Source organism: Ambystoma mexicanum, chromosome 11 (assembly GCF_040938575.1).
Source record: "Ambystoma mexicanum isolate Mex_15411 chromosome 11, UKY_AmexF1_1, whole genome shotgun sequence".
Lineage (NCBI taxonomy): Eukaryota > Metazoa > Chordata > Amphibia > Caudata > Ambystomatidae > Ambystoma > Ambystoma mexicanum.
In genome coordinates this window covers 321,292,233-321,317,690 of record NC_090934.1, presented here as the reverse complement: position 1 = coordinate 321,317,690, position 25,458 = coordinate 321,292,233, and positions in this window count along the sequence as shown.

The window sequence follows — 25,458 nt, the reverse complement described above, 5'->3', positions numbered from 1 at the left end:
ATGTTCCCTTGTGCCCTCCCATGTTGCACACAGGTGTTGCCTGTTTTGCTTGATTCTTTTACCCTGCTCCCCCCTCATCCCACTTAAGCCTACTTCTGCAGGAGTCTGTCCTGATACATTCTGGTTTCACCATCACCATCTTGTGGACAATGCTGGATTTGACTTTTATGGACTTCATTCATTCATGGTGTGTCACCCTTTCGCAACTCTCATGCTGGACTTCCTTTGCATCTTGTACTCATGGGGGCCCTGAATCATGTTGTTTGCATGTTCATCTTGTATCCAGACTTGCAACATTATGTGTTTTCTACTGACTTCTGCAATTGTATTCACTCTCCGTCTTGCTTCTCCACTCTTTTGACTGTTAACTCTCTGTTTTCTCCTCCTTTCCCTATCTCCTCCCCTTACTTTCTTCTATGCACTTACTCTATCAGAATTGTCCCTGGACCTAGAATGATAGCAACCTTGTCTGTCTCCTCCTCCCTCCCCTTACTGTTTTTTTTCTCCCCACCCCCCTCCAGCACTATCTGAAATGTCGTTAGGCCTAATATGATAGTCGCTTGTTTTGTTCCTCCCCTACCTTTCTGCACCTCTCTCCCTCCTCCATCACCTCTTTTTTTTAACGGTTCTACAAGAAATGTCTTCAGGCCTAGTACGGTAGTCGCCTGTCTGTTTACATTTCCTTCACACTCTGCCCCTCCCTTCCTTATCTATGTTTTAGCTCTTGCACTACCTGAAATGTCATCAGGCCGAGTACGATAGTTAATTTCACATCCTTACTGTTAGCCTGGCCTGGCCTGTAAGAATGTCATTGTTTTTTCCCTTGTTCCCTCCCTTGCCTTGAAGCGCTTTGAAACACATTGTGTATAGGCGCTATATAAATAAACTAATCATAAACTATCATATCATATCATTTCATGTGTGATTGTTTTTTTTTCAGTTGGTAGTGCCTATACAGCTGTAATGTTCCATAATCTCATGATAATCTAAGTGGCACTACAATTACAGTGTCTTTGGGTTGCCAGTAGAAAATCAGAAGGCAGGTCCCAGGAAAATAACTAGATAATAATAATTTAGCATTTTTATAGCGCTATGAACCCTCAGGTATCCGGGCGCTGCTTATTCCCACGTTGTGTGGTGCTCATTTATCGACCTCGGAAGGATGAAAGGCTGAGTTTGGCCATGCCAGGATTCAAACCTGCGTCAGCAGGCTCTACTCACTGTGCTAGCGGACATGCTAGGTACTGTGGGCCCTGACTTTCAGTCATTGCATAGTGTCCCTGACATAGCATATCCCCTAGGTTAAAATCTCATCCCGACATACAACTTCATCAGCAAAACAACTAGATTACACAATGGAGTGTACACTACCCAAAGACAAACGTCTTCAGTAAATCGCTTTAAACACCATACAAATCCACCATGGATACACCAACACAACTCTCCACACTCTTTAATCACCACTCTGACAACACATAGAACCACACAAATAAGTTACATTTGCAACCTGGAGGGTATATTAACCACTGCTCTAGACAACTTTAACAATATCTAAAACATACTCACTACTGACAGCCATATCTGTTTAGATCTGCAGACGTACATATTTGCAGGAGATCCTACCCGCTAAATCCCCTGTATTGGGGACATGAGACTGCACCCTGTCTAACACAGCTACAGGAGAAACTCCTTGAAGGAATATGAGAAATAGCTGAGTAAATGAACTGATTAGGTCATAAGAAAGTGTGCACAACATCCTGAAATACTGAATGAAGATGATGTGTGGATCCTAGAGAAATGACGAAGTAAAGAATCAAGTGAACCTTAAAAAGTTTAAAAGAAGAACATTACACTGTATAAAGTGCTAAAGAAAACAGAAGTATAAAGAATGTATATACACTGAAAGTAAGATCAAGTCAGTCATCATATAGGCTAGCTACACGTAGTGAATAGAATGCAGGCAGAGCCGCCATTGTACCAGAACTGGACATTGGTATCATGAAATAATAAGCCAACGACTCATGAAGAAAGAACGAAAAGCTGTGTCGCAGTAAAATAGCAGGTTATTGGAGCTGCACTGGGAGGCTGTCTGGCCAGAAGTCAAGAATTGAGAAGTCGAGGTCAGCTATCTACGCTGAAGAGGAACATGTGTGTGGAGGAGGAATCCTCTCATGTTAAAGTGCAAGAAAGAACACAAAGGATGCCAAGTCTTAATTCATTTATAGCATTTAAAAGTTTGCTGAATTAACATAATTGTGGTCTCTGGTCACGTGAGTCGAGGATGGAAATAGGGCTTTAACTTGGAGTTTCAAAAACGATAGTGAGTGCCCTCACTCCTGTTGCATTCCCAGTACAAGAATGCTCTGCAAGGCCAAGAACAAAGATAATTTCATGGCAGAAGGGATAAGTGATGAGAGATGTTGGGGTAATTGTGAGTTAGGGCCGACACATTTCCTATCTACTTGGCCCTGGGTCTTGGCTTACGTGCTGCTAATTGAACCCAGTGTTCCAGACAATGCACAAGCATCTCAACCCAATTGTATTATTCAGCATAACGAAGGACCTCATAGCTTGAGAAACTAATGAAACACTGTGTAACAGATCTTTCTTAAAATGACACATTTGAAGAGGTAGGCATGAGTTGTCCACCTGATATCGGACAGCCAATAACAAACCTAGCTCCTATATGATGTATATCTTGATGTGTCCCTTAACCAATCCCAACCCTTGATAGGATTTTCACTATTTCCACATAGCATGAAATCATTCTGATGTATAAAGAAGTATATAATTGTATTTTTTGTGCAAATCGCCAAGACAATGAGCATCCCTTGATGTTCTCTGTAAACTCCCTGTTTTAGATCATTGCTAATAAAACAGCAACTTGCTATCTTCTTGAGTTTGTCTGGTTATTTAGACTTGGTTATTTATTGGAATCCCATCCAATAACGGATGCATGTTCCAAGGGCCATAAGCTCATCGACAATGAAAAAAAGCATCCATGCTATATGCTTTGTTAGTCCACTATCCCACTGTTTACAGATCCTGAAACTCCAAGAAACCAAAATAAGGGAGTGGTGCTATGCACCAATCAAGACATTGCACAACTGGAATGAGCAAATTCTCATTTGGGTCAGTATTCTGAATGGCCCTGCAAACCTTGGTGACTGCCAGCAATAGGGCACGACATTGGTGTCAGTCTGCTATGCTGTAATCCTTGATGCAGTGGCTGCCTGGTGATATATATATTTGCATATCAAATTAAGTGATATGGGATCTGAGGGAGGGTCACTTCACCAATAATTCAAATCTCGGTCGCAGCCTTAGGGCCACAAATGAAGGAGCACTAGTAGACAACAATTGTCCCTAAAAAGTCATGAGATCTGCTCTATTGTAAGACAGTCATTTCTTCTGAATATTGTGAACCTAAGACCTTCTAAGGACTACAGACCTATTGCACTTATGTCACAGTGCGGTTAAATAATGTGCCCATGATCACACACAATTTGGTTAAGCAGTGAAACCAGGATTTCAATCCACTCTGCAATTTAGACAGTTGACCACATGCCCTCTGAGCTCTCTGCAGATGCATATTTCTATGTTGGCTTTCAAGGACTAAAATAATGCTGTGTTATAGTGTTTACTTGAAAATACACAAATCCCATAGTAAAGCAACCTAACAATATGCAAATATGTATGAAGCATGTTTAGCCAAAATATATCATTGTATCTTTCTTTTCCACATCCTGAATGAAAATCTATATGTGCTAGAATGCAGGAAAAGGGCATGAGGCTGGGGGCAAGCCATTCAGGTTTCGCGGATCATGAGCTGAAACCTATAATCTCAACATGCATTCCATGGAACCCACAGGCTGCCTCCCAGGTGCAGGCTGTTAACTTGGGCTGCTGGGCCGTTACCGCCCATTCCATCCATTGGAATGGGATGTTAACACCACATAATTATATCCTGAACAATCTTTTGTTACATAGCACTATGCTTTCAGCACGTTAGGAAATACATGGGATACTTTTATTTAAGCCTAAATTGTATAGAGTGGGCCCGATACATTTGCACTTATGTGGCAAGAGGTCTGCTGCTTTCTCGCAGTTTATTAGGTGGTCACACTATACTCAGGGAGTTCCATTCCCCCCAAAGAAAGGTGGCGCGCACCCAAAGTGCTTAAATAGATTCAACTTCAATGAGGCCTCCAACCCGTCTTGCACCCCCAACAAACACCCTCTATGCCAGCAATGGGCTAGGAACCAAGCAGGTGTATAGTAAGAATATATATACTTATTTAAGGTTTGACAACATTTAATAGCAACCAAAAATCTCAATCACCAATGCTGTGGCACTACACCATATCACAACTCCAAATTCCATTCCGTTATTAAAGCAACACAGGGAGAATTTTTAAATATGCAGTCACAATTTACATCAAATTTAATTCTAAACTAACCAATAGAAAACATTCACAATACAATGGAAAATTGTTTGGCTTTATTTTGAGAAAGGCAATGTTTGAGAAAGAAAATCAATAGAAAAATCGTTTTGGCTTTATTGTTGGAAAGGCAATGTTTGGAGAAGGAATTCAAATGGGGAAATCGTTCTGAGGGTTTTATTTGAAAGGCAATGTTGGGAAAAGAACTCAATGGGAAAATCGTTTTTCAACACACATTCAACGGACACACAGTGCTTTGGAATTCTGGTTTGGGAGGCATGAAAATCAATGGGAAATTTTGTTTTGCAACATACTTTCAATTGAGATGTAATGCTTGGTAATTCTGGTTTGGGATGCAAGGAAATATATGGCAAATTTAGTTAGACTCCCTCCCCATTCACTAGAAAGGTAGTGTTTTAGGATTACTTATTTTGGGATTCAGGACCCCCCATTCTGGACAGAAGTCAGGGGTTTCAGGAGAACAGTCACCCAAGTCTTTATTGTCTATACTGGCTCTAACACACTTGGCATGAACTTTGTTAGTTTTGAACTCTAACAATACTATTCCCGTGAATTTCTATATGGGAATTAATTAACTTCAATTCAATGCCCCAAGGACCTATACAGCTTCTCGCCTCGCCACAATTCAATGGAAAGGAATAAAGGCAAGATGTTCCCAACATATATATACAATATATATACTTATATGGGATGCCTTGATTATGGTGCATCAAGTGAAACAGCAGGGCTCCTCTAAGGACAGCACAGATCTGGTCAAGGGTTCCAGTCAAGGATTTTCTCCTGCACCCAGACACCATTTGGCTCCTCTGTTGTTATCCCAGCTTGCGTTTCGATGTGCGTTTAGATTTCCCTATCACTGTCTACAATGCAAGGATTAAGGCCTCTCTGCTAGTTGCTACTAACAAGACAGTAGACTACCTCCAGGAATAAAGTGGAAAGGCCTTGTTCTGATGCAAAATTGACATCTTATAGGGCTGATGACACTCCTACATTATCATAATTCCTGTGGTAAGGATTGGCTTGTACTCTCCTTTCACCTCCCCCCAAGACACCCACTGGCTGCTGATAGGACCAGTAGTTGAGAGGTATGTATTTTTTTTATTAGCATTTTTTAAAGCGCTCACACAGCCCGGGGGCATCGAGGCGCTGTTACAGGAATTTGGGCCTCATCACGCCTTGGGCGGTAACGTTATTAGCGCGGGCGGTATTATCCCTACCGCCGAACTCCCCGGCGCTAATAGCGCCGGATCACGAGTTCGGTGGTAATGTAAGTCCCCATTCCCCACTGAGCCCATTCGGGAATGCCCCATTCCCCATTGGGCTCAATGGGGAATCTTCGCGCTAATACCACCGGCGGATTTCCCGCGGGCGGTAATAGCGCAAATTTTCATCAGATTTCCCCCCAGCTCAGAGCTGGGGCGAAATCCACCGAAGCCCTGATTCGGCAGATCCTTAAATCCGGTGGTAATAGCGCTACCGCCGGATTTAAGGGTTACCGACGAAGTCGTGATGAGGCCCTATGTCTCTTAGTTGCATATTTATAACACGCTTAGTACCCAGAGGTTTCTAAGCACAGACCCGGGGATCGAACCTGTGTTGCTTCTTGTTATCTTGTTTCCAAGGTGAGCACATTGCCACTGAGCTATCCTCCGTATGATGTAGGCTGCGGGAGGAGAAAGATTTGTCATCTGTAATTGACAGGTGGATTTTACCTTTTTGTGTTCTGAAAATCTAACAACATGGAAGCTATACACATGTTTCAGATAACTACATGAATCTATATATTTTTGGATTCTATATTTTATGACGAGTCGGACAATATTAATTTTATTTTTGCACACCCTTCCTGGGTGGAACTATCATTTTTCACATTTTGTGGCTGCACCGTAATAGTTGCAGTTCTGACACTACATACTTCCAACATTAATTTTACCATCTATCACTCTATCAATGTTCCAGTTCCTCAGATGTATGAAAATGACAGAATCATAATTTTGATCATAACTTAAATTACATGCATCACACAAATTTCACTTTTATATGGTCCGGACATGCTTTTTATAACCTTTAATATGAATCTGGAGTGAGCTCACTCGGACATACAATTCTCTTTTTATTAGGGAAAAAGTAGTCCAATGTTAATCAATGGCACTGCATGTTAGGTGCTCCTAGTTTCACTTCAGATCAAACCCAAGCAGTTTAATTTCCTCCAAACAACATGACTGTGACATCTGGCTTTTCAGCTCATGTGATTCTGCCCTCCCGTCCTGAGCTTCAAAGGTCTTTGCTTGGAGTTAATGCCCAATGTATGGGGACGTTTGACCTTAAGAGTAATTTCTGTTGGCCATGTTATCTTTAAATCCCTGCAGTTCAAATCTCTCTTGCAACTTTTCTTATATTTTTAACTGAAGCTCCAAGCCTGTTTCCTTGATATAACCAGCCCACAGGTCTGGGGGTCACAGTTCCAGATGCAACCAGTTCAGTTACATGGAGAAAAACAACAGCAGCCAGTTACATGCATAATTCAACAAGAATAACCTTTTTACATTGGCAGAAGGGGCCTCATCACGAGTTTGGCTGTAACCCTTAAATCCGGCGGTCACGCTGTTACCGCCGGATTTAAGGGTCTGCCAAATCAAGGCTTCAGTGGATTTCTCCCCAGCTCTGAACTGGGGGGAAATCCACTGAAAAGTCACGCTCATAGCGCCGGTGGGAAATCCGCCGGCGGCATGAGCGGGAAAATTCCCCATTGAGCCCAATGGGGAATGGGGCATTCCCTAATGGGCTCAGTGGGGAATGGGGAATTCCATTACCGCCAAACCTGTGATCCGCCGCTATTAGCGCCGGGGGGTTTGGTGGTAGGGCAGATAGCGCCGGCGTTCCCACCCAACTCGTGATGAGGCCCAATGTGTTTTAAATATTGAATTTTGTATTACACTTAGGCTTTTTGTTCTTAAAGACAATCTTTCTTTTCCACTATATTAGAACAGAGGTAGATTCTTTCTTGATTCCATGCACACAGATAGGCCACAGTTAACATGGAGAACCAGTGTTCATTTATGCAAACATGAAATATGCCTTTCTCTTTACATGCTGTCATTTTGGAAAATAAGTCTCTTTATTCCTGATAACTGCAATCTGTCACTTGACTTTATTTCTAAAATGTCAGGTATCATTCCTTCTTTTCATCTTCCAAATGCCCAGTGTTTAAAATGTATCCTTGCTTTCCATGTACACTGTTGCAGATTTGAATCTGTCAAAGTGGGCATTTTCCTTTTTTTACATGAAGCCAGCATCTGCAAAGCCACATGTCTTTTTGGAATCCATTGGACAATATTAGTAATATGAAAGTTCTGAGTCACACTCTTCTTCAGCTGAGCGCCTGTGCATTTTAACAAAATGGAGGGAAGCCCATTCTCGTTCATTCACTAGTCTCATCTTGGAAACAAAGTGCTTTGGACCAGCCTGCATATTGCAATGGGTGTTGCACAAACCAGCTTTGCTCTCCTCATAAGGCCTGCCATGGCCTCTCTATCTTGGAGATTTTGGAATTGTATTTTACCCCACAGTGTGCCATTTTAGTCATTTGCACTACAATAGTAGGCATGATTGCCTGTATGCCTTAGTTTTATTTTGTTGCAGTGCAAATTGAGTAAATGCTGCCTGGCATGTATGCCTGACATGTAGTGTTTGCAATGGATTCCTTTGGAATCAGTCAGCTGGTGTAAAAAGAAAAACAGGCATATTCCAAGAGGATGAAAAGCATTTGCACCAGCCTGAAATTGTCATTCTGGGGTATATGCTTGTCACTTTGTATGATGTAGAGGATGGGATACAGTAAATGACAATTTCGTTCCCTGCCTCATCTCCAAAATGCAAATGTATTAAAATATAGAGCAAAGTAAAAAGTATGTGTGGGCAAACCTTTCAGGCATACATTTTACAACTGCTTTTTTCCTATGCCATAAGAAACATGATCCCCAAAATATTGTGTAAAAAGTTCACCTGGTAAAGAGATTATCACAAACTTCCAGATTACTGTTATACTTAATGTTAAGAACATTGGATATCCCCAATAAAGCAAGCTTTTTTTTCAATGTCAAGGTGGTAGTCTTCAGGGATAAAAAATGAATCATTAAAAGGGAACTTTATTGTGCTACTCTCTATCATTGTCTCGGAGGAAGATACCAATTTTCTAGGGTGCAGCACAGGATCTTTCAGTTGGAAATGCCTCACCGATTCATGTCTAAGAAAGGCACTGCTCATAACAAAAGGAATGTAAATGCCCAGACATGGACTCAGTTACTCATTTGAATTTTGTTATGCCTGTGACGGCTATGATGGTCAGCGCTTCCCTTAAAAAATTTACCCCAGATTCCCCGGTGGGGCAGAGGTGGATGGAGCCCAACTAGCCCAATGGTGTTGCGCCCCCAGCACTTTGCCCCTAAAATGTGCTTCTCCATTGTCACAAGAAGTATATATAATAAAAAAAGAAGTTTAATTAAATACAGGAAATCGTTAGTTTATCACCACGCTTTCAACTTAACATTTCTCACAAAATCAAAAATCACTGCCTGGCTGCCACTAGTCTTAAGGCTCTCTGAGGAAGCACAGGCATAGCACTGTGCAAAAACCTTGAAAAACAACTGAGCCACAAGTTAAGTTGCGTGAAATGTAACTTACTCTCCACAAGCCATACCGACCTTTTTAGGAAACCGATTGGTAATAAATTCTCTGCTTGGACATTGGGTCTGTCCGCTTCTGGTGTTGTCCACGTGCATATCTAAAATACATGCAGTGAGTGTGATGATGGGCCTGGTCCAGGTCAGGTTCAGAGCATGAAGGATGACATGGACACGTTGTGCATGTAACTGGCCCCCTGCTGTTACTAGCGCAGGCGCAGCAGGGGCCCATCTTTATTGGGTGGCATCACATGACTGTGTTCATCACATGGCACTTAATGGGGCACACTACACCCCTCCCTTTTCATATTTTCAAACAAACAACAACATAGCGCTGGCACTCAAGCACGGCACAAACCATGTAACATAAATAACCAAATTTAACAATACCGCCCCGATGGCTGCACCAATGTGTACCCTCAGTCTTTACAAGAGACCCACTTCAAAGTCCTGCAGGTAGCTAGGCTGCTAGACTGCTTGCGGCACACTTGTACAGGATAGCTCCACTACCCACCAGGTAGATCTGCAGAGTCCACACCCTCTCCTTCATTAGTAAGGCAGTCTTCCCCACTGCTGGGTGCCGATTCTTCACTGCTAGTCCGTCTCTCTAACTGTCCAGGATCTGCCACCTCGTGAAAGGCTCCACTCTCTGCCGTCGCTCTGGGTTTGACTCCAGCAACTGTCCCATCTTCCAGAAGAAACAGTAGTTCCTGGTGACCGTTGTGTTGCCACCTGATACGCTCACCATCGATCCCTTCATGTCCATCACTGTGAATGGGACGGGCTCATAGGGCAAAGACAACTTTCCTCTCACATTTCTGGTTCTCACCAGTAACCGGTCACCAACCTCCAGGTGTTCGCTCCTCAGTCTCGTTGGACCTCTTGGCCACTGTGTCATCATCAATAACGCTGGGTGTTCATGGTGTGTGATCCAGAAGAAATCCTCGTGGGCAAATTTGGAATAATGCCTCTGATCAGGATACCCCAGTGGAACAGTGAGGGTCTGCATGATACTCCGCCAGAAATTGATACAGGGTGTGCTTCTCACATTCCCCTTATCCATGGGCTATCCGGAAAACTTTATTCGGGGTCCACATGATTCTTTTAGCCTACCCGTTAGCCCTCGGCTACAGAGGCATGATTTTTCAGTGAGCAATGACACGGTCCTGCAGATATTTGTCAAACCCCCTACCTTGGAAGGGTGGCCTTAAGTCAGAACACATTTTCACTCGGAATCTGTGGCAAACACTTTTTCCAGTGCCGGCATCATGTCCTCCAAGGACAAACTCGATTTCAGGGTATCTCGACCACTGATCAACCAGGACCACAAAATTATTGGTTCTGCAGGTCGACCCGAAATCCAGATGTATTGTTCCCCAAGGCTCACAGCTTCTTTCCAGTAGCTCAATCTGGGGTTCCCGTCGGTGTGGCAAGGTCACCTGACACCACACACAGCTGCTGACAAAGTCCTCCACCCATTCCTCAAGGCCTGGGAACCACACCTTCATGCAGAGAAGCGCCTTGGTCTTGGCCACACCCTAGTAACCTTTGTGCGCCAGTCCCAATGACTTGCCCACCCACCGGGTTGGTGGGATGCACCATCTTTGAACCTCTGAACATGATGCTGTTGTCCATAAAGGTGAGATCACCCCTTACTCTCCACATCTGCTTTAGCAATTTCTTTGCCTCTGTGGTATGTTTGTCAAGCCTTTCAAGGACTCTTCGCCACTCACCCTTCGTCCCAGCAGACTGGAGTATCTTGAAGCACTCCTCCTCGACCAAAGCCTTTCTGATGTTGTCAATTGACATGGAAACGGGATCACTGATTCCGCTAGGCTGTGCATGTATTCTCTGTCTCCGCCTCATCAGTGCTTTCGTTTCCACAACCAGGGTTGCATGACAGGTAGTCTGCTGTGTTAGTGTTCCCCGGGCAGAATGTCAGTTCGATGTCATATTCTTGAAGAGCTAGTAGTCACTTCTCAATCCTCGCTGGCGGCTTGGAGCAAGATCCCACCTTGATTGGTATAAAAGGATTGAGGTCGGTGACGACCTACACAGGTTTACCGTAGATGTAGAGGTGGTAATGTTTGCACCCCGACAGCACCACCAGAGCCTCCTGTTCTATTTGTGAGTTCCTTTGCTTGGTTGCTGACAGCACCCGGCTTGCAAATGACACTGGTCAATCAAACTGCTCTCATCTGGCTGCATGAGCACAATCGTGATCGCCAATCTTTTTCCCGGGTTGAAAGACGCCACAGTGTTTTCTGTTGTTAGGGCCCCTCATATCTCGTTAAATGCACTCTGTTCAAGTGCCGCCCATCTCCACCACATTCTTTCCTCGTGAGGTTTCTCAGCGGCTCAGCTAGTGTGGCCAGGTTCCGTATAAAACTTCCACAGAACATGGCCATCGCCAGGAAGCTACGCACCTCTGACACATTCACTGGGGCGCAGGCTGCCTGTATGTCTTTTACCTTCACCGGGTCAGGGGAGATGCCACCCTCCTGGGACACAAATCCAAAGAACTCGATTTTTTCTTTGGATCATCGCACACTTGTCTCCATGCAGGGTGAGACCCAATTGTTGGATGCATTTTAGGACATTTTTTCGAATCTTTCCAGATGCTCTTGTTCAGACTCTGCATACACCATGATGTCGTCACTGATATTTATTGCCCCCTTCAGGCCAGCGAGTGCCCTTTGATGGTGTTTTGGAACTCCTCCTGTGCCCACGATATTCCAAAGCACAGGTGCTTTTATCTGTACAGGCCCTTGTGCGTAGTAAATGTGTTTATGTAGAGTGATTCTGGATCAAAAATGAGCTTTTGGTAACCTGCAAGAAGGTCGAAATTGGGAAAGTGATGCGCAACCTGGAGCGCTGCTAGGATATGATATGATATGGCATTTATAACACGCCTATACACAAGTGTTTCAAGGCGCGACGAGGCAATGGAGGGAGAACAGAGGGAAGACAGAGACAACAATCTTACTAGGCCAGGTGACATTGAGATTGCGCAAGTGCAGGGGAAGGGGGCAAGTGCGGGGGGATTGGGAGAGGGCAGTGCAGTACATGGGAACGACCGTATAAGTAAATAAAATATATAAAAGCAATAAGTAAAAAGTGTGGCCAGCTGGTGGCAAGTGCAAGGGTAGTGCAGACATCAGATGTCAAGTGCTAGTAGGGGGACTTTAGGAATACAGAAAACAGTCCCCAAGTGCAGGGGTTGCCAGGGAGGAGGTGCAGGTGTGCAACTTGCAGGGGAGAGCACCTCGGCCCGATATAAGAGGGAAGCTAGGTGGCCAGTGCTGGTTTAGTTTCAGCCTGGAGTTCAGCAACGGAGAGGAGGAGAGAAAGCAGAAGCAAAGAGGAAGGTTTTGAGGTGCTTCCGGAACAGGAGATGGTTCTCCTCAAGTTTCAGGGAGGCAGGGAGGCTGTTCCAGAGGGAGGCTACAGCCAAAGAAAGAGATCTACCACCAACTCGTTGCTTGGAGAAGTGACTGACCCTGAGGTAGTTGGAGGCATTTGAGTGAAGACCTTGAGAAGGAAGATATTTGGGAAGAGAGAGTTGAAGGTATTGAGGCCCAAGGCCCTAGAAGGCCTTGTGGACAATGCAGAGGGGTTTTAACTTAATCCTCGCAGCCACTGGGAGCCAGTGCAAAGATTTCAGTCCTGGAGAGATACGATCCCCGGGCTTGAGGCCAAGGATATGTCATACAAAGTGGGTGTGATGTGCCTTTCAAATCGTATCTCTCTATACGGGAGGCGCATGTCCATGCAGATGCATATGGACTCGGGTTGCTTGGGCTTTCTTGCAATCACAATGGGCGAAACCCATGTGTTGGCCCATACACATGCTATATGATGTCCAACCTGACCAGATTGTCAAGATCCTGTTATATGCGTTCTCTCAGATGAAATGGCACCCTCCGATGCTTCAGCGATATGGGCTGGACCGTGCTGTTGATGTGCAGCCTCACCGGGTCACCCACCAAATTCGATGATTCCATTGAAGACGTCCGCCTATCTGTCAAGCAGGCTTTGAACGTCCTCCAGTTACACCCCAAACGCAAAGTTCACTATGTGCAGTGTTTCTGCAGATGTGCACCCCAACAGTGCCACTTCACTCACCCTGGTGACAAAGAACCAGGCTCTGATAGAAACGTCCTTGTGACAGACCCGGGCTACGAATACTCCTTCCAACGGTAGTGGTTGCTTTCCCCCAAATGTGAATATGCGCACCTTTGTCTTGGTTAGTGGTGGAGCATTGTTCAATTGCCGGTGATGGTCCTCCACCATAACACTCAGGGTGGCACCATTGTAGATCAGTATGGGGACCGGGGAGTAACAAATGCAGACCACACACTTGGGCTGGCGAAGTCCTGGCCATTGCGGCACAGACATGCTTGAGATGAAAAATACATCCTCCTCATCTTCTTCTTGTTCCTCAGGGTGTTCCTCCTCCGCTGTTGGTTGTTCCACTTGGGCAACCTTGCGTTGCAGTCTCTGAGTCACAGGCCTCGTGGAACACCTGCTCCCTCGAGTTTGTGGACAGGGCCGGTGCCCTGCAGACGTGCCCCAAGTGTTTTGCTATGCCACAACATCCGCACACGTGGCCCTTCACTGGGCAGTCTTTGATATGGAGCACTACTGTAGTGTCCTGGCCTGAGCGTGGGAGAGGCACTTGCAAAGTTAACTGTGGGGGCGAGGGCACACAAGCACTCACAACTGGAACTGCAACCCTGTGGGACCCTGTTCACCACCAACTTCCAGGGTAGTGGCGGTCTGCCTGGGCGTACAAGCACTCCTTGTATGAGCTGCAACACAGTTTGTGTTGGGGGCACATGGTTGTAAAGGAGATATTGTACACAGCAAGATGCTGGCAGAACGTGAGGCTGGTGGAGGGGCTGCCTCTCCAAGGAACTGCTTTCAGCACGTGGCGCTTAGAGGGGACTGTTTCCCAGAACACCGGGTGCCGCAAGATGCAAGCACCATGGAGCAAGTGCTGGAGAGGGACAAAGGGGGGGGGGTTGCACGTCTCCCTTGCAGTCTCCCCTCATGCGTTTTTATTATAAGATCTTTTTTTCATTTTTTTTTTCAAGTCCCCGCGCCAAAAACCGGAGCGGGGTGATGTGCCCCTCCCCAATCACCTCCGGCTCTGCTGTCCGTCCGGGTCGTAGGCTGAGGCGTCAGAGGGGAAAGGCACGAGGTTTCTAGAGCGAGCCGCAATCAAGTATGCACCACAAGCAGTATCAGACTGTCGGCGCACACGCGGGATCGCCCGCCTCGTCGCCACTGTGATGATGGTCCTGGTCCACGTCAGGCCCGGAGCACACGGACACATCGTGCATCTAAATAGTACCCTGCTGTAGCTGGCGCATGCACCGCATCTTTATTAGATAGGCATCACGTGACCGTGTTTATCACTTGGCACTTAAAAGGGGCACACTACAGCGAGCACATTAGGCACTGTACTTTGTCACAAATTGGAGCCAACTATCAAATTAGGGAGAGCCAGGGTGTAGATTGGCCCGCTCAGAAGTAAGGCAACGTGTCCTGGATGCGCTGAGCACAGCAGCATCAGCCAGAGAGTGGCATTGTAAAATATTTGACGTACCACAAAAGATACACGCTAGCAATCTTCGAGACCCCGGGACAGCAGGCCCAGTCTGCATGAGCTACTGTCCATACCTCATCACCTCAGTATGTGCACTATTACCCGCACTTCCACTTGCTGCCAAAAGAACCTACACTACTGCACCAGTGATATTACAGTTTGTCAGTACCTCGCTGAATCACACGTATAGTGCTCTTGCGAATCACTAATAGGACGATCTCTTTCTCCCCTCCTGCTTAGACTTATAGGTGATATTTTAGACTCTTTATTTCGGTGAAATGACGCCCTCCAGTTGTTTGGTCAAAGAGCAGAACGTACAGCTGCGTGTCAAACATGTTTTCCTCAAAACGCCGCTATTATAAACATTGCCTCAATAATGTCATCTTCAAAAATGTTGCCAAGATAATGCTATCTCTTCTCTCCAGAGCACAATGTCTCCAAGATAACCTGCTGTTTTCTCAGCTGGTAAGCACTTCCTACACATTTTAGGAATGGGTTCATGTACTGTTCCAAAAGGGTGCTTGAGTCTTTAGCACAATAATGGAACGGTTTCTACAGTTTTAAAAGAGTTCTAAACATTGCTGCAGTATATTGTGTGTGTCCTGACGTTTGACTGAACATCCATGTTCGAAGTACTCGTCAAGCTTACTCTAGTTGCTAGGCGTCCACCCCCTGAGCCCCATTTCTTGCAGACCTGCCATCCTAGTTTCTTGGGTTTTTGCTTGCTGGTGTCTCTTTCAGAATAATTTACAGGCAGGTCACACAGGTCAGTGATTCACTGGGCGTCCATGCTGTCTTCCTTAAACAAATGTTTCGGTATTCAGGGGGTCAATTCAGACTCCTTAAGTTCGTATTCAAAGTCTGGTTTCCAAAGAATTCATTTTGAAGAGCCTACCACCAAAAAAGTTCAATTTTAACAACAGTTTTGTGGTCTTCTAACATAACACCAAGAATCGCGAGGTTAGAGTTTCAATTCCCTTTTTGATAGAGAAAGTTTTGTCTGATTTGTAGTCGTGGCTATTAGTTGGTGCTATAAGCTGAGACTATTGTATTAGAGAACAGCCAGGGATAAATGGCATATGAGGAGGAACACAAAGCTCTTGGGCGTTGTTTGTTTGATTATTTACCCACCCATTGACTGCGCATGGCCATCGTAATCCCTATGGCAATTCCCACCTATTGGCTACGGTTCCTAGTCATTCCATCGAATGCCAAACCATCGAATGCCATACCATAGAAAAAAATGCATCTAAAAAAAAAGCATTGAATGCAAAAACATTTTTATTTAATGGAGGGGTTCCCCCCAACACCCCTCTTTTTAACCTTTAAAACCCATTAAAATTAAACTAAACACTTTACCATTTAAAAAAATGCATTTGATGCTTTCAATGTATTTTTTTCTATGGTATGGCATTCAACGCTTTGGAATTCGAGGCTAAGGCCAGATACCCTTGATGAACCACCCTGGCCAAAACACATCGCCCTGGGAGCTCTAGGTTCTAGCCTTACCATCAAACTGTGTGCTTGAAGTGCCTGCCCGTGATTTTTCAAAGCATTCTTCTGAGATGACTCCACGTGCTACTGGAGTCATGAACATATCTTAGCCAGGTCTGCCTTCAGCCACTTGATTTAGAAACACCATGTGTGTCCTTCACTGAAGTCCTGTTAAAAGTAAGCATTGGCAAAGCAAACTGTTTTGACTTCTGTATAAGTATTAGGCATTTGCCAGTCACTGTTTTTATATGCCCAGGTACTCACACCATTTTGCAGCTGCTACAATCGATGACCTGTTAATGCAACCATGGCAGTGCCTGGCAAATGCATTTCCGATGCCTAAACGAAAGGCAAAACTTTTAATGGTCGTTCAGACTTGATATTAATACTGCAAAGTTATTTTCATTTTTGTGTAACTATAGACTTTTAATTGGATAGACGATCCCCGCTCTGAACTGGCAGTATGAGCATGTTTTGCTATTTTTAAAAGCTTTACATATTTCATTGGGTTTTGTATTACTCAGATTGCCCTCCATTGCATCAAACAATGTTTTGTTACTGGAGGCTTTACTCAAGTATTTGAGAACTTGCTGTCATTTCTAATTTCAAGAATGACCAATAAGAGGGGGTGGAACTATGTCCGCGATGCCATTACTGGACTTATTATGATAAAGCTTGTGCTGTGACTGGTAAATTATTAATTTATTTTGTTTTCTTGTTACATGCATAACAGGTCACCTCTCTGTCCTTTCAGTACGCATCTGCCTGCAGACAGGGTGTTGGATTCTTCGGATGCAATTCAGCATTTACAGACCCTCAATGGTCTGCCTTGGGGAACTGGACATGCTGGATTTCAGTGTGCATGCTCAAGGATCAGATTGATTGGTGGGTCGGAGATGTGGAGTTGCCATGAGACCTGATAAAGTAACTGGTGGCTGTGGCTCCGGGCCTTAGTACAGAGCGGGTAGGGTCTCAAAGATGAGTCCAATGGGCAAAGACTGTTACATGCAATTATAACTAAGGAAATAATGAATAATGGAAAAATAACAAATAAAAAACAACTAATTCCAAAATAGCTAATTTCTTTTTTGTTGTTTTTGGGGGGATCCCCCTAGATCTCCCCCTCCCTTTTTTTAATAAAACTTCTCCCCCACCCCAAAACCACTATTCCCTCTCACAATTCCATTTTTAGTTTTTTTTCTCCAAAATGTGTTATTTTGGCATTAGTTGATTTTTCATTCGTTATATTTTCATTAATTGTTTTGGATTCAATATAATCACTGCATACTAGCAAAGCCTGCCTTGAAAGGGGAGCTTTGGAGCTCTTTCTTGAACATGTGATAATATAGGCAATCACAGAAAAAGCAGGAGGGAAATAAACCACAAGATCCCCATCTGCACCAGGGATCTGTCTGCGGGTTTGTTTCCTCCTTTAGATACACAGAACATGATTTACTGGCCAGAAGAATAAAAATACATCTTCTTGGGAAGTATTTTTTCTCTAACTACATGTTCACTCTATGTACAGTGAGCACAGGAGCTGCACGCCTAGATAAAGAGCTCTTTTTGACATGTGGCCCTTTGCTATAAATGAAAGCACAGTGTCCTCTCCAGGAAGACACGGCTGTTAAAGCAAACATAATTTAGCAGTAATCACCTGGAGCTCGAGTTAATAGGTCCGAGCATAGCGGGGGGCCTTTAGCATCACGGGTTGCCAATCTGGAAACACGGGGTGCTAAGAGAAACACATTTTCTTTCAATATATAGGACACCACTCAGCGCTGCGTTAATTGAAAGAAAATGTTTTATTAAGATGGCTGCCATGGGTCAGGAAGGCAGGGCTCCATATGGATTTCCATGGTGGCAAGCAACAGGGAGATGGGGTGGAGGTGGGGGCTGCAGTCACTGTAATTAGGTAAGTGGTGCTGGGGGCAGGATTGAGGGGAAAATTGGAAGAGAAGGGAGGGTGGAGGGAAGATGGCAACGCACGCTTGGATAGTGGGATTCAGCCTGCGATGGAAGCAACCTGATTGGTTGCTCTCCCATGCTAATCTGTATTAAATGTGATATTCCAATATCAGACCCAAGCAGGGGGATATGACTGGGCATATTTTTGTTTTGTTTTATTTGTATTTATATAGCGCACAACAGCCCGAGGACATCGTGGCACTTGTTACAGTACAAACCTTAGTTACTTAGTTACATGGTCATTAGCAATATATATACAGGTTGCAATATAGTTACATAGTCATTAGCAGTATATATACAGGTTACAATATAGTTATATAACATTTGTATATGTTGAATGGGATGTAACTCGGATTCACAAAAGTTAGGCACATTATGCCAAGATACATGCATGTGACAAAAAAGACTACACACATGTGAATATCATACAGGATCTTCATGGCTGTAAGTCTGAAAGAGGTACAGTCACAAAATCTTTCATCACATTACACACAACACAAGTTTATTTGTCTCTGCAAAGAAAGGCCTATACGCATGTGACATGTGACATGTTAAGTCCATAAGCGAGCACTTAATACTTCCATCCTGTAATCTTTGCAATAAAGGACTCTGCCAACTCAAATTTGTAATATAAGGTCTAACATTTAACAAAAACACGTGTTGGAACATCTCGTGTGGCTACAGAGATGGCAAGGGCAGCTCCATCTAATGTCTGCAATGGGCTAATTTCAAAGGAGAGCAGAACCCTGAACAGCCCTATCTCTGGTCTGGCAAGCATTGTATGTAGGGCACAGACAGTCTCATGCCATAGGAGGTCCTGATTGCTCGGCCATATGAACAACTTGTCTGTGCATTTTAGGTCCCACTGCCTTTTTGATTAGGTCCGTTCTTTGTATCTAGGGGGATGGTACTGCACAATTGTATTTGTATTGGTCATCCACTTCTTTCGAGTTGCTCTGTTGGTGAATTTGCTATTTCATCCCTTTCTATCGTGGTCCTGGATTTTCAATGTTTATGATATGGTATGCTGAGTTATTTAGAACGCACTTAATACCCCGAGGTTTCTAAGCGCGGACCCAGGGATCAAACCTGTTTTGCTCATGTCGTCTTGCATCCAAGGCGAGCACATTGCCACTGAGCTATCCTCCCGAGATACCTGCAAGGTTTAGACCTGCATTGCCAAGGTGTGCAGAATTGTGATACCTCTGGGCAAAGATAATGCTTTTAATTATTTATTTTATTGTTCATTTTTAAGGCGCTTAATGTCAGCGTGTGGTTCCTAGGCGTGGGTATCGGGATTTGCACCTGTGTTGTGCCGCGTTGCATTGATTCCAAGACAAACTCATTGCCCGTCAGCTATCCTTCTCCTTATTATAATAATATAATATTTTATTAAATGCACAATTAGTAATCTATAAATGGGAGATGGAGGACTGTGGATCATGGCAAATAGTGTCCTGCGGGAGATAACATTTGGAGGGCTGTGGAGGATAGACACCAGGGACTGTATGTGATAGACAATGATGTGCTATGAAAGCTATAACATGGAGGACTGTTGTCATGGTTAATGAGGGATTGAAAGGCAAAGGCAACGGTGCACTGTGGCAAGCAGAAAGTGGCAGATTGTGGCTGATTGGAATTATGCCAAATGCTTACATTTCATTAATGGTGTTACCCAATGCGTTTGTACTGTTCTACAGGATGGAGCAGACACCCCTCGGCATGGCCTCATGCCACTGCCTCACCCAAAAGTAATACTACCAGCTATTCTTTGAACCTCCCACATTAAATAGCACCACATTCCATCCCACAATCATACCAGTAAAATACCATACACCTAGACTGCAACTTCAAAGCACATGACAAGCAAGAATGAACCTGGCTGGGTCAGCAAACGACATCATACATGACAGCAAACACACCCAACACAGGCTATGCCCAGGTCTGTTCTCAGGAACAGTGTTGTTCGAAAGAGGAAAAAAACATCAGCTTAGCTGAACATAGAGCCTGTCTTCTTCCCCTCTTTACACATCAACAATCCACCAATGCCCAATGCACTGACAGCTATCTGCCCCCCCCCACCCCTCTCCCCTATTTCTACTTACTTCCTACCAATCGTTGCAGGCCCATAAGTACAAAGAGACCATGAAAATGGCAGAAGCTGCATCATATCAAACCCAATAACCTAATTTAACATTACCTAACCCACCATAAGATTACATACCACCGCACAACATAGCATAGCACAACCTGAAGAGTGCACTCTAGGTGACAGAATATGAGGGACTGCTAGGAGTATACAATGGGGAATTCTATGACAAGACGGAGGTGAGCATTATGCTTAACTCTTTTATTACTGTTCCCACAGCAATTTAAAGCAAACTTTATTTTTATATATACAAATATATGCATTTTAATTGGTGAATAGCGCACACGTCTGTATTTGTAATAGTATAGCATTGAGCAGTATTTAAATATTACCTCACATAAGGTTTGGAGTAAGCTGTACAGAACGTTCATCGTCCGGCATTCTCTCGCGTCCCCCTTTAGTTTCGTATTGTAGTAGGGGCTATTATAGTAGGAGCTGGGGCCGGAGCCGCGAGCGAACGCAACTCGCATTAGGCTTCCGGCACCCGCCTCCTCAAGCCAAGTATGCGCAGCGTATGGCTTCCCACTCAGGCTTTAGGACCCAGCAGGAGCTGAGCAGCGAACAAGGATGCCCCAGCAGCCACTGCATGCCGCGCTCAACCGTCATTCTACTACTTTCAGAGCAGAATGTTGTAGCGCAGCGTGAGCGGATTCATTTAATACCTCTAAATTTGCATTAAAAAAAGGAAATTATTGTTTTTGGAGGTCGTGTGGGCTAGTGGCATTTCTATACCGGGGCAAAAGAAAAAAATAAGTTATACATACATATAGAAAACAAGCTGAGGTGCCAGCCCATATAGATATGGCACAGTATTCAGAGCCCAGAGGCTCAAGGTCCACCTCTCCTGAATGGAGCTCGGAGGAATGGGCAGAGGAGCCCATACAAGTAGAGCAAGATCTCTCCCAAAGCTTTAAAATTGTCCTGGGAGATTCTCTCTCCCATGCTGTAGCAGAAGGTGTATTCCCTCTTGCCCAGAGGTTGGACCAGCCAGAGGCCATGCAAAATAAGCAAATGGCCGTCCGTGGGAGATCTAAGAAGAAGAGGGTGCTCAGCCCCGGTGAGGGTACCTCAGCAAGACACCCCAACCCTGGGGTTGATCAGAAGGGCAGTAAAAATGCTTGGCAGAGCAGAGACTCTATGATGCCCCCGAGCCAACTTGAAGGGGTAGGTTTGATGCCCCAAGAACCAGTTATCCCAGTGAGTAGATTAAAGGAAGCCTTCCTAAAAAGGGCAACAGTGCCAGGCTCTCAACCCCCGACCCCAGCAGTGTACAATGTGGGGGAAGAAGAGGATGCCGGATACACACCAGATGAGGAAAGCGGGGATGAGGATATGCCTCAGCACCAGCCCGAAGTGATAGAACAAATCCCAGATGAGGAAGGTTTGGGAAATATGTTCGATCCGGTAGCAATAAGACATCCTAAATCTACAGATTGGGTGCCTTTACCCAGAGTGGCCCAGTACATGACCCTCCACATAAGAAAACCTCTCGATCGAGAGATCAGGTTAAAAATGAGAGCGGAATGCCCCTGGCCTGAGTTGCTGGGTAAGGTAACAGACACCCCAGATCTCGACCCTAAAATGGTCACATTTGTAACAAAATCTGTCAAGGATATGAGAAAAAGGGTGTACAGAGCATGGCAGCGCTGTCAGGATAAGCTTTTGGACCTCTCCGGGCCCCTCGCAAAGATTATGGACTTAGCCGAAAGGGCCATGGATACAGGCACCCCAGTAGACCCCCAGGTGCTAGCCAAATGGCCGCAACGTGCAGTCCGCCTACTGGGGAACGCAACCTGCACACTTTTGTATAAAAGGAGGTGCTGAGTGCTGTTAAAGATAGACAGCAAATTAGGAAACCTATCCTCTTACGAAGCTGGGGAGAATGCAAAAGGCATGAAATTTGGAGAAGCCTTCGCCAAGGAGATGAGCCGATTCAATTGGGCATACTCTGCACTGGAGAAGGCCCAATCCTCCATCAGGAGAATATTCCCAGATGTATTTTTGCTGGGACCAGACACCAGAGGGGTCGAGTCTCCGGTCGTTTCTCCTCTCACAAAAGACCCCAAGGGCCGAGGACCCAGTACTGGGAAACGCCTCAGCAAGACAACTTCTTCCCAGCGAGAAGCTGTTTCCCGAGAAACAGAAGAGGGAGAGGAGCTTTCAGACAGCAGAGCGCCACAGGCAGTGAGTATGATGACTGCAACCTACAACGTAGGAGGCAGGACAGTCTGGTTTTTGCAAGCATGGCACGATTTATCCAACAATGCGTGGGTGTTGCAGGCAGGGTCAGGCATGAGTCTAGAATTCGTAGGTACCCCATCTCAAGCGCAAGAACCAAATCCGTTGTTCAAGTCGCAAAGTGAAAGAGCACAGCTTTCCAGCGAATTGCACAACCTAGAGGTCAAGAGAGCGATAGAGCAGGAAGTACAGAACAATCCAGGTTTTATCAGCAACATGTTCCTGGTACACAGGGGAGAGAAAGTCAGACTCGTCATAAATATGAAGAGCCTAAACAAATGGATAGTTTACAGACACTTCAAGATTGAAGGAATTCACCTCCTGCAGGATCTCCTCAGGCCAGGAGATTGGCTGGTCCGTTTGGATCCCAAAGACGCCTACCTCACAATCCCTATCGCGGAGCATCATCAAAAATATCTTCGGTTCCGATGGGACTCAGAGGTGTGGAGGTTCACATGCCTCCCCTTCGGTCTAGCGTCCGCTCCGTGGGCATGTACCAAGCTCATGAGACCCGTAGCAGCGGCCATTCGAGAAAGAGGGATAAGAATGATAATTTACCTAGACAATATTTTGATCCTAGGTCAGAGCGCAGCACTCCTGCAGGAGCAAGCAGCATGGGTATGCAACCTAGTGACTTCCCTTGAGTTCATCATCAATGTCATCAATGTAGAGGAGTCAGATCTCCGTCCCGCTCAGCTATTAGAATTCATAGGCTTCGAGATAGACACAAAGAAATCGTTGCTGGAATTACCAGCTCGGAAAGTGCGAGCAATACGGAAAGAACGGAGGACAGTTTTAATGAAGAAAGTTATTTCTCTTCACAACCTAGGTCACATAGTGGGTCTCTTGGCAGCCTCGATTCAGGCAATTTTTCCAGGTCCGTTGCACTACAGAGCCCTTCAGAGGTTGAAGATCAGGCACCTCAGAGGTGGACTAGGTTATCACCAGTTGATTTCACTAGACCAGGAAGCCTTTACAGAACTCCAGTGGTGGTTACAGAACATGGAGGCCTGGAACGGCAGAGCTATCTTCGGAGATACACCAGTTTTGGTGATAGAATCCGACGCCAGCAGAGCAGGCTGGGGAGGTCGGTATGGAGGTCTACAAACAGGAGGAAAATGGTCGCAAGAGGAACTCAGACTACACATAAACTGTCTGGAACTCTTAGCAGGCTCCTCCAAAGTGAAATCATTTACCAGAGACCGGGTGAGCTGCTGTGTCCTTCTCAAGATGGACAAGATTTCAGCAGTCTGATATGTAAACAAACTGGGGCAAACATCTTCCAAAATGCTAGCAGAATTTGCAAAGGATTTCTGGCATTATTGCTTACACCAGCAGATACCAGTATCAGCAGATACTTTACCAGGCACTCAGAACACAGTGGTGGACTGGAATTTGTGACATCTGATAGACTCCAGCGACTGGAAGCTGCTCCAGAGCATTTTCAATCGCATCTGATGGCTGTGGGGGCCTTTAGGCCTCGATTTGTTTGCCACCAGGCTCAATACTCTGCTCCCCAAGTTCTACAGCTGGAAGATAGACCCTGAGGCCGCGGGGATGGATGCATTCCTGCATCAGTGGACGGAAGCCCTCCACTACACATTTTCTCCATTTATCATGCTGACGAGAACAGTAGCGAAAGCGAGGAGAGAACAGGAAGAGCTAGTGCTTGTAGTCCCATTGGGAAAGTCCCAGCCGTGGTTTCCAGTAGTGATGGATCTTTCTACGGATTTCCCGAGAGTGATTCCTCACATGGAGGACATTCTTCGGGCCTGAAGCGTAAGGCCTCATAGCGTAAGGTGCACTAACCCTGCTCGCGTGCAGGGTTACTGGAAAAGTTGGAAGCTGCCAGGCATTAGGAGCTATGGTGCCGCGTGGGAACGATGGGCATCGTACTGTACAACCATCGGTGTTCATCCCACTTCAGCACCTTTAATACACATGCTGAATTTCTTAGCACAGAGGTTCAAAGAAGGGTGTGCCTTCAGAACAGTAGGAGTCTACAGGTCAGCGATCTCAGCAGCACATAACAATAGGAGAGCACCCCGCTGTGGTTCGACTGCTAAGAGGTATTAAAATGAGGAAGCCGCCTGAGGCCAAATACTCGGTTCTCTGGGATGTGCGAAGGGTTTTTCAATTATTCTCAGATTGGCCAGAGAACAAAGATCTCTCGCGATCGCAGTTGTCAGGAAAGCTGGCCATACTTTTGTGCCTCATAGTATGTAGGAGTGCAATGGATGTAAAGGCCTTAGAGACAGACAGAAAGATTTTATACCCAGATGGAGTAGCCTTCAATGTGGCGAATAGAACAAAAATCATGCTCGGCAATTATTTTTTATCCGTACTTCCCAGATAATGCAAAGTTGTATGTAGCGCAATGTATCAAAGCTTATGAGGATGCTACAGCAGCAATAAGGCCTAAAGGAGTTACCGAGCTATTAATTGCACGAAGGAAGCCCTTTCATGCAGTAGCAACAGCCACCATAGCAAGATGGTTTAGAGAAGTGATGCAGTGGGCAGGAGTATATTTATAACAGTTTGGCGCACATTCAGCAAGAGAACTTTTAAGACATTCTATTTCAAGCCTGTTTCTCAAATAGCTAACAGAGTGATTAATAGCTTTGAACAAGCATAATGCTCGCCTCCGTCTTGCCATAGAATGAAGATTGTCCAGGCTTACAGCTCAGGCAGTCTTGATTCTATTAGAGACAAGGAGGCGAGCATTATATCCCACCCTCGTGGGTCATGACAATATCATGAACTGTTTAATGAAAATATGTTGAGAAAAGACCCACCATTATGATCACCTCTCCATTCTTTACAGGGGAGGAGCAGAAGGCAACCTGAAGGCAG